General features: G+C 38.6%; 1 protein-coding gene across 6 annotated transcripts in view; it reads left to right on the top strand.

Moving 5' to 3' along the window:
• The window catches only part of SCAPER (S-phase cyclin A associated protein in the ER), a 522,269-nt gene that overhangs the window by 52,256 nt on the left and 450,005 nt on the right, over positions 1-20,008 (top strand). The gene's annotated exons all lie outside the window — the stretch shown is intronic.

Below are 20,008 nucleotides of genomic sequence, written 5' to 3'. Positions count from 1 at the left end.
TATGCAGTACTGTATTGTTAACTATCAGTGTCATCATGCTGTATATTAGATCCTCACAACTTATTCATCTTATAACTGAAATTTTGTACCCTTTCATCAGCTCTATCTTCCCCACTCCTTGGAACCACTATTCTGCCCTCCTTCTATGACGGCTTCAGGTTTTTTTGGTTTTGATTTTTTGAGTACCCCCCCCCCCCTTTTTTTGTATTACCTAATTATGTACTTTAATATTCTGTGCAAGATTTGGTAGAAAGCTGTCTTAATACATATTCCTGGGCCAGAAACCAAAAAGATGGATACACACACACACACACACCCCACACAAAATTATTTTGCAAATCTCTCTTATCTGCATTTTCCATTAGTACTGTAGGTGGCACTAGTGAGATTTTCACATTCTTTGGTTTCATGGTTAATGTCTTTAATTGGACATTGCTCCCTTTCTGCTACCATTCTGATCACTCTCCTAATTCACTGTGGTCAGGGAAAAGTGAGATTGATAGCTAACCATAAACGATCCTGGGTGGGATTGGGATGTCATTCTAAGGTGTGTTTTCCAATTTTGGATAACCTTGTGTTTGTAATAGGACATTAAACACATAGTACAATCTGTTTCTAAAAATTCACTAAAAAGCCTTACCTTTTAGTAAGTAGAACTATATGCTATCTTATTTAATACTGAATGAAATTATTTTGAGAAAAGCCAGAGTGTTACGTCTTCATAGAAATATCTTTATAGAGATAGCTTGTTTTTACAGTGAACAGGATTGAAAACCCTGGAATTCATTATTTAACTTTTGAAAAATATGAAGGGTCTAAGAAAAGTTACATGTCGAAACAGCAGCTGTGTTTCCTCTATAATTGGAAACAGCCAGGTTTGGAATAGTTTAAAAATATCATTCATTAGAAGCAGGTTTCAGAATGAAAAGTAATTGAAATCACCCAAATTTATAGTCTGTTTGTCACAATTTTGTTATTATCGCCATGTAAAAATTTTTATGTTTAAAAAATATGTGTAGGCAAAATTATAACCTTGGAGTTTAATGAGTCAGCATGTTGTGGTAGAAAACACTATTGACCTTAATTTTAGGTTACAGTTTCTTCTATAAAATGAGCATGTGGACCTAGATAATTTCTTTTTTATTTATTTATTTTCATTTATTTATTTATTTGTTTACTTAAAATCTTATTTTTTTAAATTGACATCCAAAAAAAAAAAAACAAAAACAAAAACAAAAAAAATAAATTGACGTCCAAATTAGTAAGTAAGCCATAGAAATCAGTTAGATCAGGAAATTCTTTGATTTTTGTATTTAAAAACAACAAAAGGTTGAAGAAATAAAATTTGTTTGTAACATGTGTACTTCTTTATAGAAGTGAGTTTGACCAATTGCAATCATGTTTCTACCATGAGCAGAAACCCTTGCAACTGTCTGAATTTTGGTCTCTCTTGTTCATCTATCAAAGCTTTGTGAAAATTTAATAACGATAGATCTTTTTTTTTGTGCAAGGTATAGATTATAAAAGTAGAGAAGGTTTTGACAAAGAGAGAGTAGTACAGATGTGTTCTTTATTTTTTGTACTGCTCCAAGATGCTCAAAGGCTTATGCTGGGAAATAAAATCTGAGAGCTTAAAAGCTGATTTTCATACCCAACTCTGCTCTTCTCCCCATCCAGGACTTAACAGGTGGTGAGGTAAAAAGATATAGTTTGGTCTGAGCATGTGCTGGCTGTGTAATAACTAAAATTCTTTTATTTTTATTTTTCTTTAGCTCTGTCCTTACTATAAAAGTGCTTTATTTCTTATCTCATTTGATTAGTACCTTTCTGAGACAAAAAACCCAGAGAGTTTTCCTCACTGTGCAGGTAGATTCAACTCTTGTTTTGTGAATTTACTGACAAGATTTACCCCTATTTGTGATTTTTGTGTTTTAGCCTTATTAAGTAATCACAGTTCAGTTCTTTGTCTCATGAGTAAAATGCAGTTAATAACACCTGTATTATGTAATTCACATGCTAAGTATAGCCTGATAGTGGAAAGTATCTTTTTTATTTCAGCTAGGATGGCTGACCAGAGCTCCACTGTATAATCAAGAGGCTAAATTTCTAATTGTTTTAGTTTGAAGATGTGCCTTTTATGCCGTCATCCACTTCCCTGTATGACTTGCTAAGAATTGACATTTCAGCAAAACTGTAACCACCACCATTGCATTTCCCCATCTCCTTTATAAATTGGGCTAGAGGATGGGCTAGGGCAGATTGCCTTTTAGAGAGTACATAGTTAATGAAGCGGTAGCCATCCTCTCACCTTGTTCTCACCAAAGTTTGAGGTGGTTTTGAATTTCTTGTAAAGTTTGTGAGTATGGCTGCAAGAATGAGAGACTGGCATCTTATTCTCTGGCTGGATCTTTGCTATGCTGACTGATTTTGATGCCTTTGGAATGTGTTGAATGAGTTTGGGGGAAAGTATCCTGGGTACACATTGTCTTTCTTTTCCCTGTTTCCCATTTTAGCCTGGGGGGTCTGGATGTGTGGCTCTGGAATGTTGGGTATAGAGACTGGTGTATGTATCTGCTTTAGAGATTTCATAACACTATAGGCTTTCTGGCATAACTCATGCCAGCTGGGCTTGAAGGGACTATACAATAATATGTCTTGAAAGGAGATGGGATGGGAGTTATCACTGAGCAAGTAAAGAGGACCTCCAGTGAGTCTGATGATTTATGTGAGGGAAGGAGAGTGGACATTGGTGAAGATGTTGTAGTCAGAGGGGCTTCCTATGGGGACAGTTGGTTAGGTGAGAATATGCAAAATGCTGGTGGAGTTGGGGCAGATACTGGTTGGGTAGAGGGAGCCAGGGTGACTTGAACACTGCCTAGAGAACCACATATGCTACCTGTGCAGAAATCACCATCTACTGCAGAGATCAATAGAGACCAGTGACCTCAGACTGAGTTAGAGAAAGATTAGGGATATATCTGTGCCTGGCAGCACTTGACTCTCTTGGCAGTCAGCATTACTTTTGTCTCTGGAGAAGGACAGGCTGATGACTGTAGCAGGTCACTAATATTTGGTGAACTCTTGTAAGTAGAATATTGCTCTGTTCCCACAGCTGCTGCACATGGCAAAGCACATAAAGTTTGTGAATGTAGGAGAGTGAGAAGGAGAGTACAGGGGAAGAAGAGAGGAACCAATGAGAACAAGCCATACCCTTCCCACTACCAGCATCTGCTAAAGGCCATGTAATTTTCACTTGTGCTTAATAGGCAGGTTGACTGTAGATGGGATTTAAAAACTACGCTTTGATAATTGAATATAATTGGAAAATTGTGGAATTTCACTGAGCATACTCAAGAAGTTTAGTATTCAACTTAGTATTTAAGTAAGGTTATAGGGAAAAATATAAAAGTATTCTATGTTTATATCTTGGTGAGTTGAGACTTCTCAGTCCAACAAGGAGTAAAGTGAGATGTGAGGAAATGCTTTGGAAGATATGACACGCACTAAAAAGAAACTTCAAGGGCTTCTAGGTGGCTCATTGGTTGAGCATCTGACTCTTGATTTTGGCTCAGGCTATGATCCCAGGTTGTGGGACCAAACCCTGCCTTGGGCTCTGTGCTGAGCATGGAACCTGCTTAGGATTTTCTCTCTCTCTCCCTCTGCCCCTCTTTCCTGCTCACACTCTCTCTAAAATTAAATAAAAGAAACTTTATACTTAGATATAAGGAGAATGTCACAGTTGGGAAAATAGAGGTCCAGAGACAGAGAAAGAATACTCGTGGAGATAGGAAGAAGACCAGAAGAATAGGAATGTCCTGAAAGCCATGAAAGAAGTAAGTGGTATTGGAGAGGTCATGAATGATTGCAGTTGAGAGAAAGCTTTTTCAGTTTGGCCTTCAAGAACAGTAGATAGGATCAAGGCAAAGATTTGTGTTAACAATTTGAAATTCCTTCTGATGAGTTCCTTGCCCTTTTTATTTTTGAAAAGTAGGAGGTATGAGCTGTTGGTTGCAGCCCTGAAGGTCACAGTTTTGATGGGAAATTCTTCTCTTTCCTGTATCTTCAGTTTTCCTTATTAGATTCCTTCCTAATCAACATTTAACATGCTTATTTCTCTTCCATAGTAAATAAGAACAATAAAAGCCCAAACCCTTTCTCTACTTATCCTTTCATCTCTTATCCCACCCCCATGTTTCTCCTTTCCTTCTTAGCCAAGTTTCATGGAAGAACTTTGTGTATTTGCTGCCTCCATTTCCTTTTCTTCCAGGTACTCATTAGACTACTCCAACCTGGTATAACATCCTATCAGAGCTCCAGTTAAGCTCTTATTAAAGTGGTTGTTCCTCTCAGTGTTACTAAGCCCAGTAGATGTTTTTCAGCTCCTTCCATGATCTTTGAGTAGCATTGCACACTGTTGACCACTTCCCTCTTCTTTTAGCACTCTCTCGTTTGACTTTTATGAAATAATCTCTGCTATTTTTTTCCTCTTTGTTGGCTGCTACTTCTGCCTCTTTTTTTTTTTTTTTTTTTGGTTTTTTGCTTTTCCCACCTGATCTTTAACTGTTGGGAGGTCATTCAGTCTCCTTTAGGTCCATCTTCTTTTTTCACTATCACATACTTTTTCTCTTGGCAGTTTTCTCCATGCCATGGCTTAATTTACCACTCATTTGCTGGTGAGTCTTAGTATATATCTCTAGCTTACACCTTTCTTCTCACTTTTAGGCCTGTATATTCAACTTGCCTAGTTGGGACCTCCAGTTGGATATCTCACAAGCATATCAAACTGACTTACAAAAACTAAGTTCATGATCTCTTCTTCTACCTGAAGATGTATTTCTCTCTCCTGAATGGGCCTCTACCCCCCCCCCCCCCCTTTACCTCACTCACGCCAGCCACTGTCCAATGAATTACCTCCTAAATCTTTCTATTCTGTCTACTTTCATTTCTCATATTTTATGATTCAGTGTTAAAGTTTAGAGATAGATAGGTTTCATTTTAGTCTGTTTAACATGACACTTAATTGTTGATTTATGGTTGACAAATCTTTGTTTCTTATACCTGGTTCTCATATATATTATACTCAATAGAGCATAGATTATTTTCTTTTTGGGTACTTGGAATAACTTAATAACTTGATCTCACAGTTACCATGTCATAACTATTACTGGGGTTAGTTAAATCTGATTTTTCTGAGTTAAGAGCTTAGTTTTTAGGAGTAAGCATCATACCATTTTATACCATACTTCACTCTTATTTATTTATTTAGGTATAAGTGTAACTTTAAAAAATGTTTTATTAGTTACAGGTGTACTATATAGTGATAACAACAGTTCGTTACATTATCTGGTGCTCATAATGACATGTACACTCCTTAATCCCAATCACCTATTTAACTCAACACCCCTCCCCCCCCCCCCCCCCCCTATTCTCTACCCTCTGGTAACCATCAGTTCTCTATAATTTAGAGTCTGTATCTTGGTTTCTGTCTCTTTTTTTCCCTTTGCTTGCCTGTTTTGGTTTTTAAATTCCACATATGAGTGAAATCATATGGTATTTGTCTTTGACTGACTTATTTCGCTTAGCATTGTACTCTCTAGCTTCATCTATGTCATTGTAAATGGCAAGCTTTCATTATTTTTGATGGGTCAGTAAAATTCCATTGTATGTATATACCACATCTCATCTTTATCCATTCATCAGTCGATGGACATTTGGGCTCTCTCCATAGTTTGGTTATTGTTGATAATGCTGCTATAAACATTCCAGTGCATGTACCCCTTCAAATATGTATTTTTGTATCCTTTGGGTAAATACCTAATAGTGCCATTGCTGGATCATAGGGTAGTTTTAGTTTTAGTTTTTTGAGGAACCTCTGTTGTCCAGAGTGGCTGTACCAGTTTGCATTCCCACCAACAGTGCCAGAGGGTTCCCCTTTCTATGCATCCTCACCAATGCAGTTTCTCATATTGTTAATTTTAGCCATTTTGTTAGATGTGAGGTAGTGTCTCACCTCACAAATGAAATTGTGATTTTGATTTGTATTTTCCTGATGATGACTGATGTTGAACATCTTTGTATGTGTCTGTTAGCCATCTGGATGTCTTTGGAAAAGTATCTGTTCATACACCTTCTCATTTCTTTACTGGGTTATTTGTTTTTTGGGGGTGTGGAGTTTAATAAGTTCCTTATAGATTTTGGATACTAACTCTTTATCAGAAAGGTTGTTTGCATATATCTACTCCCATTCTGTAGGGTGCCTTTTAGGTTTGTTGATTATTTCCTTTGCTGTGAAGCTTTTTATCTTTTCTTTTCTTTTTTTTTTTTTTTTTTTTGAGAGGGCACAAGGGAGCCAGCAGCAGAGAGAGAACTGGTGTTCACCTGGAGCTCATGTTTTACCTGCAGTGGGGCTTGAACTTGCCTGAAGTGGGGCTCGAGCTCTCCTAAAGTGGGGCTCGAGCTGTCCTGAAGTGGAGCTCAAGCTCGCCCAAAGTGGTATTCAAGCTCATCCAGTATTGGACTCAAACTCACGAACTGTGAGATCACGACCTGAGCCAAAGTCAGATGCTTAATGACTGAGCCACCCAGGCACCCAGAAGCTTTTTATCTTGATGAGGTCCCAATAATTCATGTTTGCTTTTGTTTCCCTTGCCTTCAGCCACGTGTCTAGCAAGAAGTTGCTCCTGTGGAGGTCAAAAGGTTGCTGGCTGTGGTCTCCTCTGGCATTTCAGTAGCTTCCTGTTTCACGTTTAGGACTTTCATTCATTTTGAATTTATTTTTGTGTATGGTGTAAGAGAGTGGTTCAGTTTCATTCTTTCCATGTCACCATCTGGTTTTCCAAGTACCATTTACTAAAGAGACTTTTTTCCATTGGATATTCCTTCCTGCTTATATAGTTGTGGGTTCATTTCTGGGTTTTCTATTCTATTCCATTGATCTATGTGTCTGTTTTTGTGCCAGTACCATACTGTCTTGATGACAACAGCATTGTAATATAGCTTGAAATCCAGAATTTTGATGCCTCCAGTTTTGTTTTTCTTTTCCAAGATTGCTTTGACTATTCAGAGTCTTTCTGATTCCATGCAAATTTTAGGATTGTTTGTTCTAGCTCTACGAAAAATGCTGATGGTATTTTGATAGGGATTGCATTAAATGTAGATTGCTTTGGGTAGTATAAACATTTTAACAGTGTTTGTTCTTCCAGTCCATGAACATGGAATACTTTTCCATTTCTTTATGTCTTCTTTAATTTCTTTCATAAGTGTTCTGTAGTTTTCAGAGAACAGATCTCTTACCTCTTTAGTTAGCTTTATTCCTAGATATCTTACTGGTTTGGGTGCAGTTGCAAATGGGATAGAGTCCTTGATTTCTTTTTCTGGTGCTTCTTTATTGGTCTATAGAAATACAACAGAGTTCTTCATACTGATTTTATATCCGTTGACTTTACTGAATTCAGTCTTAGTTCTCACAGTTTTTAGTGGAGTCTTTTGGTTTTTCTACATAGAGTATCATGTCATCTACAAATAGTGAAAGTTTTGACTTCTTCCTTGCTGATCTGTATGCCCCTTATTTCTTTTGTTGTCTGATTACTGAGGCTAAGACTTCCAGTACTATGTTAAGTAATAATGGTGAGAATAGACATCCTTGTCTTGTTTCTGGCAGTAAGGGAAAGGCTCTCAGTTTTTTTGCCAAGGAGGGTAATATTAGCTGTGAGTCTTTTTTATATGGCCTTTATGGTGTAGAGGTGTGTTCTATCTATCCCTACTTTGTTGAGGGTTTTTTAGTCAAGAATGGATGCTGTTACTTTATCTATTGACAGGATCATATGGTTCTTATCTTTTCTTTTATTAATGTGGTGTATCAGGCTGATTGATTTGTGAATATTGAACCAGCACTTTAGCCCAGGAGTAAATCCCACTTGATCATGGTAAATAATTCTTTGAATGTACTTTGGAATTCAGTTAGCTAGTGTCTTGTTAAGAGTTTTGCATTCATGTTCATCAAGGATATTGGTCTATAATTCTCCTTTTTAGTGGGGACTTTGTCTGGTTTTGGAATCAAGGTAATGCTGGTTTTGTAGAATGAGTTTGGAAATTTTCCTGCATTTCTATTTTTGGGAACAGTTTGAGGAGAAAAGGTATTAATGTTTGGTAGAATTCCCCTGGGAAGCCATCTGGGCCAGGACTCTTGCTTGCTGGGAGATTTTTTGATTACTGTTTCCGTTTCTTTGCTGGTTATGGGTCTGTTCAAATTTTCTTTTTCTTCCTGTTTCACAGTTTTGGTGGTTTGCGAGCTTCTAGGAATTTGTCCATTTCTTCCAGATTGCCCAGTTTGTTGTCATATAATTTTCCATAGTATTCTCTTATAATTGTTGAATTTCTGTGGTGTTGGTTGTGATTGCTCCTCTTCTATTCGTGATTTGATCTCTTTGGGTCCTTTCTCTTTTTGATAAGTCTACCTAGGGGGTTATCAATTTAGTTTATTCTTTCAAACACCAGCTCTTGTTGATCTGTTCTACCAGGTTTGGTTTTTTTTGGTATCAATTATTTCTGTTCTAATCTTTATTATTTCTCTTCCACTGGCTTTACGCTTTATTTGCTGTTCCTTTTCTAGTTCCTTTGTGTGTAAAGTTAGGTTGTGTATTTGGAACATTTCTTCCTTCTTTAGGAAGGCCTGGATTGCAATAACTTCCCTCTTAGGACTGCCTTTGCTGCATCCCAAAGGTTTTGGACTGTCGTATTTTCATTTTCCTTTGCTTCCATGTATTTAAAATTTCTTCTTTAAACTTAACAGGAACCCATCGGGGAGGGGAAGGGAAAAAAAAAAGAGAGAGGTTAGAGTAGGAGAGAGCCAAAGCATAAGAGACTCTTAAAAACTGAGAACAAACTGAGGGCTGATGGGGGGTGGGAGGGAGGGGAGGATGGGTGATGGGTATTGAAGAGGGCATCTTTTGGGATGAGCACTGGGTGTTGTTTTTTTTTTTTATAATGCTCATAGATTTTATTATGAAATTAACATTCATAGCTATGATATACACACATTATCACAGCTTACGCATATTCTGAAACTAAAAACAGAGCTGAGATGTAGAAGGTCCAAGTTTGCAGTTTTAGAATGCAGCAGGGCCAGAATTATCAACACATAGAATCAAAATGAGCTACAGGGAAAATAATATCCTTGAGTTACATTTTGTCTTCTCTTTGCACTGGCCATGTTCAGTCTCAACGAATTTCTGTTTGTCACATGATTTTTGTAACAGCAACTGCCCTGTACTTCTCACAGCGTTTCTTCAATGGTAAAATCTCTCATAATTCTCATTTCTTAAGAAAAAAAATTAGAACAGAAATATTCATATGGACAGCACAGCCAGGTAGTCAGCACAGTAGGCCTGAGGCTGGAGAAGACAGGTACCCAAAGGCCCATTTATACATACTTTTGCTCTAGATTATCAGCTTCCTTGGACATCAAAGGTCTATAATGGTATCAGAATTTAAGGAGCCACAGGGAATCAATGGGTGACTTTAAGATTCTTTTCATGTTTGAGATGACATGATAGTTAAGACAAGTAAACTGCCCTTGAAGAGAAGGTGCTAATTATAGTACATGCATCCTTTGTATATCCCCATGCACTGTGCTTATAGGTGCTTATCCCTTACTTAGAATGTGCAATGTGGTTTTCAACAACTATGAACTGAGTGTCTAAGAAGTTAGATCATGGGGTAAAAAAAGAAACACATTTCTCAGCCTTCTTGAGGCTGAGTATCTTATGGGAACACCTACACTTCTGACTCAGTCACACAACAAAATATGAAATTAGTCCCAAGAAAAAGCTTCAGAAGAAAAGAGAGACATGGGGTTATGTGTAATGATCAAGAAAAGATTTCCCATATTCAAGGGCAAAGCAAGCTTTCCTAAGAAAACGCTTTTGAGCTAAGACAGGAGGCCTGACCAGGAGCAAAGTCTATAAAAGGGAGAAGGAAGCATGTGTGTAAAAAGGAGTAAATGTTTCCAGACGATGTAGTCGGAGGAAGCAGGACACTGCTGAGGGGCTGTAAGAAGGTTTGAGTGACTGAAGCACAGAACAGGGTGAGAGGTCTGGTCTGGGAAGAGGCTACCAAGCCACATAGGGGCCAGACCATGATCTTATGTATTGCAGGCTGTTTTTTTTTTTTTTTTTTTCAGTATATGAAATTTATTGTCAAATTGGTTTCCATACAACAGGAGCCCTGGGTGTTGTTTGGAAACCAATTTGACAATAAATTTCATATATTGAAAAAAAATTAAAAAATTAAAATAAAAAAAATAAAATTTCTTCTTTAATTTCCTGGTTAACCCATTCATTCTTTAGTAGGATGTTCTTTAAAAATTTTTTTTAATGTTTATTTATTTTTGAGAGAGAGAGAGCACAAGCAGGGGAAGGGCAGAGAGAGGGAAACAGAATCTGAAGCAGGCCCCAGGCTCTGAGCTGTTAGCACAGAGCCTAACGTGGGACTCGAACCCACAAACCATGAGACCTGACCTGAGCCGAAGTTGGACACTTAACCGACTGAGTCACCCACTCATCTCAGTAGGATGTTCTTTAGTCTCCAAGTATTTGATGGCTTTTCAAATTTTTTCTTGGGGTTGATGTTGAGTTTCATAGTGTTGTGATCTGAAAATATGCATGGTATGATCTTGATCTTTTTGTATTTGTCGAGGGCTGATTTGTGACCCGGTACGTGATCTATTCTGGAGAATGTTTCATGTACACTTGAGAAGAATGTGTATTCTGCTGCTTTAGGATGAGATGTTCTGAATATATCTGTTAAGTCCATCTGGTCCAATGTGCCATTCAAAGCCATTGTTTCCTTGATGATTGTCTGCTTAGATGATCTGTCCATTGCTTTAAGTGGGATGTTAAAGTCCCCTTCTATTTTATTATTATCAATGAGTTTCTCTTTTTTCAATTTTATTTTTTTAATTTACATCCAAATTAGTTAGCATATAGTGTAACAGTGATTTCAGGAGTAGATTCCTTAATGCTCCTTACCCATTTAGCCCATTCCTCCTCCCACAACCCCTCCAGTAGCCCTCTGTTTGTTCTCCATATTTAAGAGTCTCTTGTTTTGACCCCCTCCCTGTTTTTATATTCTTTTTGCTTCCCTTCCCTTATGTTCATCTGTTCTGTGTCTTAAAGTCCTCATATGAGTGAAGTCATATGATATTTGTCTTTCTCTAATTTCGCTTAGCAGAATACCCTCTAGTTCTATCCACATAGTTGCAAATGGCAAGACTTCATTCTTTTTGATTGCTGAGTAATACTCCATTGTATGTGTACTCCATATTGCTGAGTAATACTCCATTGTATGTGTATGTGTGTGTGTGTGTGTACACACACACACACACACACACACACACCACATTTTCTTTATCCATGCATCCATAGATGGACATTTGGGCTCTTTCCATACTTTGGCTATTGTTGATAGTGCTGCTATAAACATGGGGGTGCATGTGTCCCTTCGAAACAGCATACCTGTATCCCTTGGATAAATACCTAATAGTGCAATTGCTGGGTCGTAGGGTAGTTCTTTTTTTAATTTTTTGAGGAACCTCCATACTGTTTTCCAGAGTGGCTGCACCAGTTTGCATTCCCACCAACAATGCAAAAGAGATCCTCTTTCTCCACATCCTCGCCAACATCTGTTGTCGCCTGATTGTTAATGTTGGCCATTCTGACAGGCGTGAGGTGGTATCTCATTGTGGTTTTGATTTGTATTTCCCTGATGATGAGTGAAGTTGAGCATTTTTTCATGTGTCGGTTGGCCATCTGGCTGTCTTCTTTGGAGAAGTACCTATTCATGTCTTTTGCCCATTTCTTCACTGGATTATTTGTTTTTTGGGTGTTGAGTTTGATAGATTTTGGATACTAACCCTTTATCTGATGTGTCATTTGCAAATATCTTCCCCCATTCTGTTGGCTGCCTTTTAATTTTTCTGATTGTTTCATTTGCTGTGTAGAAACTTTTTATTTTGATGAGGTCCCCGTAGTTCATTTTTGCTTTTGTTTCCCTTGCCTCTGGAGACGTGTTGAGTAAGAAGTTGCTGTGGCCAAGATCAAAGAGGTTTTTGCCTGCTTTCTCCTCAAGGATTTTGATGGCTTCCTGTCTTACGTTTAGGTCTTTCATCCATTTTGAGTTTATTTTTGTGAATGGTGTAAGAAAGTGGTCTAGTTTCATTCTTCTGCATGTTGCTGTCCAGCTCTCGCAGCCCCATGTGTTAAAAGAGACTGTTTTTTTTTTTTTTTTCCCATTGGATATTCTTTCCTGCTTTGTCAAAGATTAGTTGGCTATATATTTGTGAGTCCATTTCTGTGTTCTCTGTTCTGTTCCATTGATCTGAGTGTGTGTTTTTGTGCCACAATGAGTTTCTTTTTAAAAAAAAATTTTTTTTAACATTTATTTATTTTCGAGAGACAGATCACAAGTGGGAGAGGGGCAGAGAGAGAGAAAGACACAGAATCTGAAGCAGGCTCCAGTCTCTGAGCTGTCAGCTCAAACCTGATGTGGGGCTCAAAGCCACAACTGTGAGATCATGATCTGGGCTGAAGTTGGATGCCCAACCGACTGAACCACCCAGGCGCCCCCACAATGAGTTTCTTTATGTTTGTTTTTAATTGAGTTATATATTTGGGTGCTTTCACATTGGGGGCATAAATATTTATAATTGTTAGATCTTCTTTCCTTCTTGTTAGATGGAAAGACCCCTTAATTATGATATAATGCCCTTCTTTATCTCTTGTTACAGTCTTTGATTTAAAAATCTACCTTGTCTGATATAAGTATGGCTACTGCAGCTTTCTTTTGATGTCCATTAGCATGATAGATGGTTCTCCATCCCCTTACTTTCAATCTGCAGGCATCCTTAGGTCTAAAATGAGTCTCTTGTGGCAGAATATAGACTACTTTTATTTTTTTTTATCCATTCTAATACCCTGTGTCTTTTGATTCGAGCATTTAGTCCATTTCATTTCAGGGTGATTATTGAAAGATGTGAATTTAGTGCCAGTGTGTTACCTGTAGAGTTAGTGTTTTTGGTGATACTCTTCAGTCCTTTTTAGTCTTTGTTGCTTTGGTATTTTAAATTCTCCAAAGAGTCTCCCTTAAAATTTCTTGCAGGGCTGGTTTAATGGTCATGAACTCCTTTAGTTTTTCTTTGTCTGGGAAACTCTTATCTCTCCTTCTGTTTTGAATGACAGCCTTGCTGAATAAAGAATTCTTGGCTGTGTATTTATCCTGTTTAGCACATTGAATATATTCCTGCTGTACCTTTCTGACCTGCCAAGTTTCTATATACAGATCTTCTGTGAACGTGTAGGTTAAGGGCTTTTTTCCCCTTGCTGCTTTCAGGATTCCTTTCTTGCCTGTGCATTTTGTGAATTTGAGTATGATTTGCCTTGGCAGTCGTTGGCTTTTTTTTTTTTCCTTTTTTTTTTTCAACATTTATTCATTTTTTTTTAAATGAAATTTATTGTCAAAGACACTGTGCTAACTACTTCACCCAGATCATCACACTTAATCCACACAATATTCCCACAGACCAGTACTGCTGTTCCCATTTTCAGAAAAGAAATCCAGGGTTTAGAGAGGTTAAATATGACAGAGTAAGGGCCTCAATGCAGGCAGCCCCCCTGCTGAGCCTGAGCCTTTAACTACTTTACTACACTGTAGTGAGGGTTAATCAAGATGACATGTGAAAGTGCTTGGAAATTAGAAAGCACTAAACAAGTGTGAGGGAAGTTTTATTGCCACTTCCAGATACTTAGACAAGTGACCATGATTAGCCTTCATCCAATGTTAATAATTTAAACATTGTTTCCCCTTGTAACAGCTATTCAAAAGACAATGCTTCATATTCAGCAAAAGGTGCAAAAGTACCTGTGAAGGTGTTTTTTTTTTAATATGAAATTTATTGTCAAATTGGTTTCCATACAACAGTGCTCATCCCAACAGGTGCCCTCTTCAATGCCCATCACCCACTTTCCCCTCCCTCCCACCCCCCATCAACCCTCAGTTTATTCTCAGTTTTTAAGAGTCTCTTATGGTTTGCCTCGTTCCCTCTCTGTAACTTTTTTCCCCCTCCCCCTCCCCCATGGTCTTCTGTTAAGTTTCTCAGGATCCACATAAGAGTGAAAACATATGGTATCTTTCTCTGTATGACTTATTTCACTTAGCATAACACTCTTCAGTTCCATCCATGTTGCTACAAAAGGCCATATTTCATTCTTTCTCGTTGCCAAGTAGTATTCCATTGTATATATATATATATATACCATAATTTATTTATCCATTCATCAGTGATGGACATTTAGGCTCTTTCCATAATTTGGCTATTGTTGAAAATGCTGCTATAAACATTGGAGTACAAGTGCCCTTATGTATGAGTACCCCTGTACCCCTTGGGTAAATTCCTAGCAGTGCTATTGCTGGGTCATAGGGTAGATCTATTTTTAATTTTTTGAGGAAGCTCCACACTGTTTTCCAGAGCGGCTGCACCAGTTTGCATTCCCACCAACAGTGCAAGAGGGTTCCCATTTCTCCACATCCTCACCAGCATCTATAGTCTCCTGATTTGTTCATTTTAGCCACTCTGACTGGTGTGAGGTGGTATCTGAGTAGTTTTGATTTGTATTTCCCTGATGAGGAGTGACATTGAGCATCTTTACATGTGCCTGTTGGCCATATGGATGTCTTCTTTAGAGAAGTGTCTATTTACGTGTTCTGCCCATTTCTTCATAGGATTATTTGTTTTTCGGGTGTGGAGTTTGGTGAGTTCTTTATAGATTTTAGATAATAGCCCTTTGTCGTCTGATATGTCATTTGGAACTATTGTCTCCCATTCTGTTGGTTGCCTTTTAGTTTTGTTGATTGTTTCCTTTGCAGTGCAGAAGCTTTTTATTTTCATGAGGTCCCAGTAGTTCATTTTTGCTATAATTCCCTTGCCTTTGGAGATGTGTCAAGTAAGAAATTGCTGCGGCTGAAGTCAGAGAGGTTTTTTCCTGCTTTCTCCTCTAGGGTTTTGATGGTTTTCTGTCTCACCAGGAAATGTCCTTCATCCATTTTGAGTTTATTTTTGTGAATGGTGTAAGAAAGTGGTCTAGTTTCATTCTTCTGCATGTTGATGTCCAGTTCCCCCAGCACCATTTGTTAAAGAGACTGTTTTTCTTTTCTATTGGATATTCTTTCCTGCTTTGTCAAAGATTAGTTGGCCATACTTTTGTGGGTCCAATTCTGGAGTCTCTATTATATTCCGTTGGTCTACGTGTCTGTTTTTGTGGCAATACCATGCTGTCTTAATGATTACAGGTTTGCAGTAGAGGCTAAAGTCTGGGATTGTGATGCCTCCCACTTTGGTCTTCTTCTTCAATACTACTTTGGCTATTCAGGGCCTTTTGTGGTTCCATACAAATTTTAGGATTGCTTGTTCTAGCTTCGAGAAGAATGCTGGTACAACTTTGATTGGGATTGCATTGAATGTGTAGATAGGTTTGGGTAGTATTGACGTTTTAACAATATTTATTCTTCCAATCCATGAGCACGGAATGTTTTTCCATTTCTTTGTATCTTCTTCAATTTCCTTCATAAGCTTTCTATAGTTTTCAGCATACAGATCTTTTACATCTCTGGTTAGGTTTATGCCTACGTATTTTATGCTTCTTGGTGCAATTGTGAATGGGATCAGTTTCTTTATTTGTCTTTCTGTTGCTTCATTATTAGTGTATAAGAATGCAACTGATTTCTGTACATTGATTTTGTATCCTGCGACTTTGCTGAATTCATGTATCAGTTCTAGCAGACTTTTGGTGGAATCTGTCGGGTTTTCCATGTATAATAGCATGTCATCTGCAAAAAGTGAAAGCTTGACTTCATCATTGCCAATTTTGATGCCTTTGATTTCCTTTTGTTGTCTGATTGCTGATGCTAGCACTTCCAACACTGTGTTAAACAACAGCGGTGAGAGTGGACATCCCTGTCGTGTTCCTGATCTCAGGGAGAAAGCTCTCAGTTTTTCCCCATTGAGGATGGTATTAACTGTGGGCTTTTCATAAATGGCTTTTATGATGTTTAAGTATGTTCCTTCTATCCTGACTTTCTCAAGGGTTTTTATTAAGAAAGGATGCTGAATTTTGTCAAATGTTTTTTCTGCATCGATTGACAGGATCATATGGTTCTTATCCTTTGTTTTATTAATGTGATGTATCACATTGATTGATTTGTGAATGTTGAACCAGCCCTGCAGCCCAGGAATGAATCCCATTTGATCATGGTGAATAATTCTTTTTGCATGCTGTTGAATTCGATTTGCTAGTATCTCGTTGAGAATTTTGCATCCGTATTCATCGGGGATATTGGCCTGTAGTTCTCTTCTTTTGCTGGGTCTCTTTCTGGTTTGGCAGTCAAAGTAATACTGGCTTCATAGAATGAGTCTGGAAGTTTTCCTTCCCTTTCTATTTTCTGGAACAGCTTGAGAAGGATAGGTATTAACTCTGCTTTAAATGTCTGGTAGAATTCCCCAGGGAAGCCATCTGATCCTGGACTCTTATTTGTTGGGAGATTTTTGATAATTGATTCAATTTCTCCGCTGGTTATGGGTCTCTTCAAATTTTCTATTTCTTCCTGAGTTTTGGAAGTGTGTGGGTGCTTAGGAATTTGTCCGTTTCTTCCAGGTTTTCCAGTTTGTTGGCATATAATTTTTCATAGTATTCCCTGATAATTACTTATATTTCTGAGGGATTGATTATAATAATTACATTTTCATTCATGATTGTATCTATTTGGGTCCTCTGCCCTTTCTTTTTGAGAAGCCTGGCTAGAGGTGTATGAATTTTGTTTATTTTTTCAAAAAACCAACTCTTGGTTTCATTGATCTGCTGTAAATGGCATGGTGGGCCATAGTGAGACTGCGTTCGTCTTCATGGCTGTGCCCTTAGTTCCTGAAAGCTGGCCCAAAGCTCTGAAGCGTAAGCCCTCAGACAAAGACGCACCAGCTTCTGGATTGCAATGTATTTTCCTCTCAGGACTGCCTTCGCTGCATCCCAAAGCGTTTGCATTGTTGTATTTTCATTTTCATTTGTTTCCATATATTTTTAAATTTCTTCTCTAATCGCCTGGTTGACCCATTCATTCTTTAGTAGGCTGTTCTTTAACCTCCATACTTTTGGAGGTTTTCCAGACTTTTTCCTGTGGTTGATTTCAAGCTTCATAGCATTGTGGTCTGAAAGTGTGCATGGTATGATCTCACTTCTTTATACTTATGAAGGTCTGTTTTGTGACCCAGTATGTGATCTATCTTGGAGAATGTTCCATGTGCTCTCGAGAAGAAAGTATCTTCTGTTGCTTTGGGATGCAGAGTTCTAAATATATCTGTCAAGTCCATTTGGTCCAATGTATAATTCAGGGCCCTTGTTTCTTTATTGATCCTGTGTCTACATGATCTCTCCATTCCTGTAAGTGGAGTATTAAAGTCCTCTGCAATTACCACATTCTTATCAATAAGGTTGCTCATGTTTGTGATTAATTGTTTTATATATTTGGGGGCTCCCATATTCAGCACGTAGACATTTATAATTGTTAGCTCTTCCTGATGGATAGACCCTGTAATTATTCTATAATACCCTTCTTCATCTCTTGTTATAGCCTTTAATTTACAGTCTAGTTTGTCTTATATAAGTATGGCTACTCTAGCTTTCTTTGAGTTCCAGTAGCATGATAGTTAGTTCTCCATCCCCTCACTTTCAATCTGAAGGTGTCCTCAGGTCTAAAATGAGTCTCTTGTAGACATAAATAGATAAGTCTTGTTTTTTTATCCACTCTGATACCCTATGTCTTTTGGTTGGCACATTTAGTCCATTTACATTCAGTGTTACTATAGAAAGATACGGGTTTAGAGTCATTGTGATGTCTGTAGGTTTCACGCTTGTAGTGATGTCTCTGGTACTTTGTGGTCCTTGCGACATTTCACTCACAGAATCCCCCTTAGGATCTCTTGTAGGGCTGGTTTAGTGATGAATTCCTTCAGTTTTTGTTTGTTTGGGAAGACCTTTATCTCTCCTTCTATTCTAAATGACTGACTTGCTGGATAAAGGATTCTTAGCTGCATATTTTTTCTGTTCATCACATTGAAGATTTCCTGCCATTCCTTTCTGGCCTGCCAAGTGTCAGTAGATAGGTCTGCTACTACTCTTAGGCATCTACCTTTGTAAGTTAGAGCGTGTTTATCCCTAGATGCTTTCAGAATTCTCTCTTTATCATTGTATTTTGCCAGTTTCACTATGATATGTTGTGCAGAAGATCGATTCAAGTTTTGTGTGAAGGGAGTTCTCTGTGCCCCTTGGATTTCAATGCTTGTTTCCTTCCCCAGATCAGGGAAGTTCTCAGCTATGATTTGTTCAAGTACACCTTCAGCCCCTTTTTCTCTCTTCTTCTTCTGGAATTTTTTTGATAGGGATATTGTTCCATTTGATTGCATCACGTAATTCTCTAATTCTCCCCTCATACTCCTGGATTTTTTATTTCTCTTTTTCTTAGCTTCCTCTTTTTCCATAATTTTATCTTCTAATTCACCTTCTCTCCTCTGCCTCTTCAATCCGTGCTATGGCCACCTCCATTTTATTTTGCACCTCATTTATAGCATTTTTTAGCTCCTCCTAACTATATCTTAGTCCCTTTATCTCTGTGGCAATAGATTCTCTGCTCTTCTTTATGTTTTTTTCAAGCCCAGCAATTAATTTTATGACTATTATTTTAAATTCTTGCTCCATTATATTGCTTACATCATTTTTGGTCAATTCGTTAGTTGTTGCTACTTCCTGGAGTTCCTTTTGAGGAGAATTCTTCTGTTTCTTCATTTTGGGTAGTCCCTGCGGTATCTCCAAACTGCAGGGCACTTCCATTGTGCTCTCCAGAGTAACTTGTCTTCTTGGTAACTTTCGATGTGCTCTCCAGAGTAACTTGTCAGACTGGTGTGTACCTTATCTTCCCCTCTCTTAGGGGCAGGACTCACTGTGGAGTGGTGTGGCCCCTGTCTGGGCTGCTTGCATACTGCAAGACTTGTGGTGCTGCTTTAATGGGATCTGGCCAAGGGCGTATTAGACAGGGTGGATCCGCAAGGTGCACTGTGGTTGGAGGGGCAGGCTTAGCTTGCTTTGCCGTAGGTGGTCCCCTGAGGGAGGGTCCCGAAGCACCAGGAGGGAGGCTGGCCCCTAGGAGGGATGTATCCACAGAAGCACCGCATTGGGTGTTTGCGGGGTGCAAGCAAGTTTGGTGACGGGAACTGGTTCCCTGTGGACTTTCGGCTGGGGGATGGGAGAGGGAAATGGTACTTGCCAGTGCCTTTGTTCCCCCACTGAGCTGAGCTCTGTCCTTCTGGGACTCAACAACTCTCCCTCCCGGCATCCTCTCGCCCTCCCCACTCTCAGAGAGTAGAGGTGTTGAGTTTTAACATTCCAGATGTTAAGTCCCGGTGGCTGTTAGAGCTCATGCAGTCCGGCCTCTCCGCTTTTGCAAGCCAGACTTTGGGAGCTCTGCCTTGCAGAGTGGGCTGCCCCTCTGCCGCCCTGGCTCTCTCCTGCCAGTCCGTGTAGCATGCACCACCTCTCTGCCCTTGCTACCCTCTTCTGTGGGCCTCTTGTTCATGCTTGGCTCTGGAGAGTCCGTTCTGGTGTTTTTCTGAGTTATTTAGGCAGATGTGGGTGGAATCTAAGCGATCAGGAGGATGAGGTGAGCCCAGCGTCCTACACCTCCAACCTCCTCTTCTTTTCTCTGAAATTCTTTCTCTCTCTAATTTGTTAATGCTATACTTTTTATTTCTTTTTGCTAGCTTTGGATTTAGTTTGTTATTTTTTAGCTTCTTAAGTTGTAAAGTTAAGTTTTTGATTTGAGATCTTTCTAGTTTTTTATGTAAGCATTTATAGCTATAAATTTACCTCTGAGTACTGCTTTAGATATGTCTCTTAAGTTTTAATCTGTTGTA

The sequence above is a fragment of the Leopardus geoffroyi genome, chromosome B3 (assembly GCF_018350155.1).
Source record: "Leopardus geoffroyi isolate Oge1 chromosome B3, O.geoffroyi_Oge1_pat1.0, whole genome shotgun sequence".
In the NCBI taxonomy this organism is placed as follows: Eukaryota; Metazoa; Chordata; class Mammalia; order Carnivora; family Felidae; genus Leopardus; species Leopardus geoffroyi.
The sequence above is the reverse complement of the archived record's forward strand: the minus strand, read 5'-3'. Positions and strand labels throughout refer to the sequence as shown.